Below are 5561 nucleotides of genomic sequence, written 5' to 3' on the forward strand. Positions count from 1 at the left end.
CAAGACAATTCTATTCAATACTTACCGTGGAAATTGATTTCCATAGAATATTCAAGTTTACCAAAAGATTTACCTACTGAAGAATCACTTAAAAATAGAATATTTCCTGATCCGCGAAGACACATCTTGAGAAATTATCACAACTCCAAATCATAAAATTCGATAGGCCTTGTATTAACACGTGGACTGCTGTTAAAGTAGACCGAACCAACGAATCATCCTTTATATTACAAACCTCATTTACGATTGCCTGATTTTCCGGCTTTAGCAATCGTAACACTACCTTATATATTTTCTGTTTTCACATTTTCTCGAATACTTGTACAGCTTTTGTAATAATTATCTATTTTATCGCGAATATTGTTAACGTGTCCCGTAGAGGACCCAGTATCGCGTGATTTTGTATTTTGCGTTTCCTTTGTTCCACGTGTCCCGAAGAGGACCTTGTTTCGCGTGATAATTATTTGATTCACGAACTTATTACATTGTTAATTCTATTTTATTTGAAGTCCCAGAATAAAAGGGCCAATGTGTTGTTTTCTGTTACTGAATTTCATAGGTTCTCAATCTGATTTCTTCTCGCTATCTTTTCCTTTACCTCTTCTTTCTTTAACATCAGCATCGACCCAGCCCCTCTACCATACCTTTTTGATCGTTCCTGCTAGTCGGACCTCTTTTCATATTTTCCGGGGAGTTCCTTTAGGTATCGTGACGAACTATTATTTCGGTATTTCACTAAGTATAGTATTTCGTATTGCGTAGTCCCGGGAAACTCGGAAAGAGTATCGAGTCAATTGTAAGTGAAAGATCGTGTCGCGCCTTAGAGTATCATATTGTCTTTCTATATCTTCTGTCTCTAAAATTGTTTTCTTTCGTTACAATATATATATATCTTTTATTTTTAATATTCTACAATGTTTCCTTTATATACAATCACTGGCCGCGGCACGGGGCCGCGGATTTCTGAGGGATTCCCTCAGCGGAGGGGGCGGGCGCGATGTCGTTGGATGGCCCCCGATTGCGATCAAAGCCACCAGGGCCTCCCCGATGTTGAGGGAGGGGCAGTCCTCCCTAGTGATCGGCGAGGAAACCCCGGTACTCCCATCGGAAGATACCGACTGGCTTCTCTCAGCCACCAATTCCTGAAACAATACAGGAATACATTAAGAACTAATCTATGAAACAAGTTAGAAAAAAGCGAGAGAATACTTATTACCCGCGAAAGACACAAGGAATATCAGGGCACCGCGCTCCTCCCCTGGAAAGTACGGCGCCCCGAACAGCTCCCATAAGAAGAAACTGTTCGCTCCCGACGGGTCTGGGAAGAACCCGTCGACCCAATCAGGAGTCGACCGACGACCCCGGGCCTGCCTCTTTCGGATGAAACCCTCAGGGTGCCGCGACGGGCCTGAAAGGATTTAAAATTTAAAACCACGCGGTAAAACACAACAGGGAAAAAGTGTTATAAATCCTAACACACTTACCAGTTCACGCAATGAAATCATAGGCATGATTGACGAAGAATGGGTCTAACGACCAGGACGCTGAACAAACCGCCCCATGCCCTATTCTTTTGCGAGCAACATTGTTCAACGTAATCAGGTCCTACGTGCACCTAGCTGCTCCTTAATATAAGCTAGAAATAAGATATTAATAACCATAGCATTGTAAGTCCATATGAACGGTCCATGTACGGAATGTTCCCATAGGAGCCCACCAGTGGGTGTAAAAGAGAAGGTACATTGGTTTGCACGAATCCGAGAACTTTAGGACCATGAACTCCAATGTACGTGCCGCTAACGTGGCAAGACTGCGGAAATCAAGAGTAATCTGCGGTGGTCCCATGATTCCAGAATGCACCCAATCGGCAGTTTTCCATCCCTTCTCTGGGTCTAGACATTCCTCGAGCTAGAACCGAGCAGCGAAATGGTCAGTCTACTTAGGAGTCTCATCTAAACCAGTCACACTTTACTCTCATTAAAATTCGAGGCAAAGGCGAACTTAGTGCGGAACAGTTGTCTTAGCCAAGATTGTTGGAATACCTTAGGGCCTATTTTGTCTTCCTTTCCCTAGGGCCGAGTAGTAAAACCCAATCAGTGAATCACGATAAGTTCTACTCCTTCTGAACTCAGTGTCCTTGTGTATAACAACCACTGCACTAGTGTCAGTGCCTACCCTAGCGGCCAGGACAAGGACCATCTTCTTGAAATTTTGGATTGTATACTATTATTTTCGAGAACTCATCTCAGCCAAGTTAAGTTGCCGGTTAAGGAGTTAGAACTCGCTTGAGATTAACAAAACAGAGAAGGTTTATTCAAATGATCGAAAAAGATGTACAGTAGTTCGACGTACTTCGACTTGAATAATATAGGCACCGTTCAGTTTTCCTATTTCCTGTACCGAGTCTACTCCGCGAGACCACCTTATACGTTCAGATACTAATTATAGACTACCCGATTTTCGGAGGTACAGCCATAAGCTGCAATTCCGAAAATGTGCTTATTGTGCGATTTTCAATTTCCACATCTCGGTTGCCAGACCGCTTTTAGTCCTGATTTAGCGCATTGCTACACGCGTGGACTACTTGGCCTGGTGTTTTCCTTGGGGTAAGGAAACTCTCAGCGCAATAATAGCTTCTACCGGTTAATTCACTCGCGATAACAAAAATTGTATAGTAATTATTTAATTACCCTGCAGATAGCAATTTTTTCGATGTTATGAAAAAGTCATCCGAATTGGTTACATATGTCCGCTAGAAACTTGACTTAGTTGACCGCTAACCTGTGTCCGAAAGTTAACTTTCGGACGTCGAATATCGTTAGGATGTCTTTTTGGCGGACATATGTAACACATTCGGATTTTTTTTTTGTAACATCGAAAAAATTGCTACTTGGGTACTGTCCACAACAGTGCATGGCTCTCAACATCTTAGGGTGCAAGTAACCAGCAGATTCCGGGTAAAATTCCGAAAAGTTTCACCCTAAACAGGCTAATTGAAAATCAGTAAATTAGCTTTGATCGGTCTTTCAGTGTATTCTTTATTAATAATATGAAATTGTCATTGAGACGTTACAGTATCTCGGTCATACTGTTTCTTCTGTGATCTATAAGCAGTTAAAAGAAAACTCAGCACATCTGGTTGATATTTGCAATTATTCATGATAAATTTCTCAGGTACGGAGTACTTTTCACACCAAATGTCATAATATTGTTGATTAGAAATTTCGATAATTTCTGTTAGATTGAATTCTGTTTTTAACACCTCCCTCCATACCTGGAATTATAATAAAAATCACTTACTTAGAATTTATTTAATAAATTAAACAATCATAAATAATCATAAATTATAGAATTTTTAAATAGTACATGCGCAATTGTTTATCTTGTGCAGCTTGAAAAAAAAAACACATAAAAGGGTACTAAAGAACCTCATTTTCACGTAAATAGGAAAATGCGGGATTCTTAAAAAACTGAATTACAGTCCGTGATACTACCATTTACTGAACGTAATGAATGATCCAATATTGAAAAAATACGATTCAAGACTAGATGCTTACTCATACGTCTATTTTAGTATTAAAATACGTCTTTTAGTAGTTAAAAGACAACAGTTACCAAGACCATATCCATACGTCTCTTTTAAGACACTTTTACTGAAAAATCATTAAAAGACGATGTAAAAGACGTATATTAGTGGCGATAGCTACATATACCTTTTTTTAAGCGTCTTTTAAGATACTTTTAAAAGCGGTTATGAAAAAAAGATGTATTAATAAGGGCCATATTAGTGTGCATGAAGCGAACACTTCTATTTCTATGACGTGGAACACGCCTTCAGTTCTTGCTTTTTACATGCTCAAAATATCAGGGACGAGAGCCTTATTCTTGAATTAGATAATGTATTTATCCCAGTTATTGGGTATTACCTCATACCCAGATAATACAACGCGTCTGTGCAAAACAATTGAAGTATTGTTCTGCAAAGGTTTGCTGAGAATATGCTATAAATTTGCTATGAAATAGAAATAAAGAAAATAATGCTAACAAATATATAGCAAAAACTCGGCTATAGTTGCAGCAAGCAAAGTAGAGATTCTTTTCCGCTGCTATTGTTGTAAATGTATGCTGCAAATATGTTCACAAAAGCAATTATTTAAATAAAATAAACATTTGTTAACAATAAATAATTTATTTAATACATGCAATCTGAACGTGACGAACTTGTATTATTGGAATTATAATGATAACGTATGTATTGTTACGTGATTTTTCGAATCACGGTCCCAAGGCGGCTCCGGTTACCGATACAGATAACGTTCTCGATTTCTGGTTCTCTTCGGGTCGCCACCCTGCTCAGAAGCTACGCTCTAGGGTTGATTCGTACAGTTATGTCAAGGCTCTCGAATCTGCCGTGGGGAGATAGTCTCGACGTACCGAGTTGCCCAAAGAGGAGAGTACCCGACGGAGACGTCTCCACGGACCGGCAGAAGCCCGGGTGAGATACCGGCGCCCCGCTGGAGATGGGCAAAGGGCTGTAGAGCGGGCGGAGGAAGTTTTGATATGGTTAAGGGCAGGAGAGGAACCTCCTGCCCGAGTTAAAGATGTGGTGCCCAGCTGTCGCCCGATGCCCTGGGGAAGCGGCCGTGGAGGATCTCCAAAGATTATGTACCGATTCGCTAAGGAACGCTCTCGATTTGGTTTAAAGGGACGACTCGAAGGAGATAGAAGAGTTATCGGTTATAAGGCTCTCGACCAATCAGAATGATAGTTCTCGGATTTGGCTATTGTCAAAGCAGTCTGTATCGGGGCACCGACCGAGGTGTCACGGGCTGGCTCGTGCTCCCGTGCTATCTGTTGATAGTTTTTCTTGCCGCGTTTCGCTACGGTATAGCAAGTTCTCGATTCGTACAGTTCTCGCGTTGTTCTCGCGATATCCAGAAATTCTATGAATTCCTGTGAGTGTTACGGAGGTGTGGTGCTGTGCCTTAGTGCAGTGCTTACCAGTGTCCTTTGAATACAGTTCTCGGCCTCCACGGATTAGCTGCAACAGCTCCGGTGAGGATTCCCAATTTATTAATTGGTGAAGGGATCTCGGTAGACAATTAAGACTCGTTCTGATACGTTCTCGGTTCGTCGCTCTCTGTCTCTCGCACTATATGCCGGACTCTTACTCCGACCCTCTCTATCTCAAACCTAGCAGCCTGAGCGGCCGTGCATTTCCGTAACCGTCCGCTCCCGTTCGTGTATCCAATTGCGTTTGCTGATTTTACGCGACCTCAAAGATCAGCACCTACGGTTGCGTTTCTCGATTTTACGCGTCCCCAAAAATCTTCAGGATCCGTTAAGCTATCGCCTCGTCTGATAGGTTCCGTCAGAGCTCTCGTTCATGGTGGAGTTGGGCCTGTTCCATCCCAACTCCCAGTTTATACCGGCTCGTCAGTTCCCGGTGAAAAAAGAATTGACTGGCGCCCGCCTGGCTTGCATATGCACGAACGACGGGTGGACGGCCGAAGGTAACGAAGGTTGGTTCTCGAAGATAGTCGTTCCCGTATGTTTTGCTA

The 5561-nt window shown here is 42.0% G+C and overlaps 1 long non-coding RNA gene across 2 annotated transcripts; it reads right to left on the reverse strand.

Annotated features, from left to right (window-relative positions):
• Positions 1-875: 875 nt before the first annotated feature.
• On the reverse strand, positions 876-3303 carry LOC107269655. 2 transcript variants are annotated; one of them, XR_003060243.1, is made up of 3 exons: positions 2043-3303; positions 1485-1908; positions 876-1408 (listed from the first exon to the last, which is right to left on the reverse strand). It is a non-coding gene; the product is annotated as an uncharacterized LOC107269655 (long non-coding RNA). The 2 variants fall into 2 exon arrangements; XR_003060242.1 differs by having other exon boundaries at positions 1485-3303.
• Positions 3304-5561: the final 2258 nt, after the last annotated feature.

The sequence above is a fragment of the Cephus cinctus genome, unplaced genomic scaffold (assembly GCF_000341935.2).
Source record: "Cephus cinctus unplaced genomic scaffold, Ccin1 Ccin1_scaffold0688, whole genome shotgun sequence".
NCBI lineage: Eukaryota > Metazoa > Arthropoda > Insecta > Hymenoptera > Cephidae > Cephus > Cephus cinctus.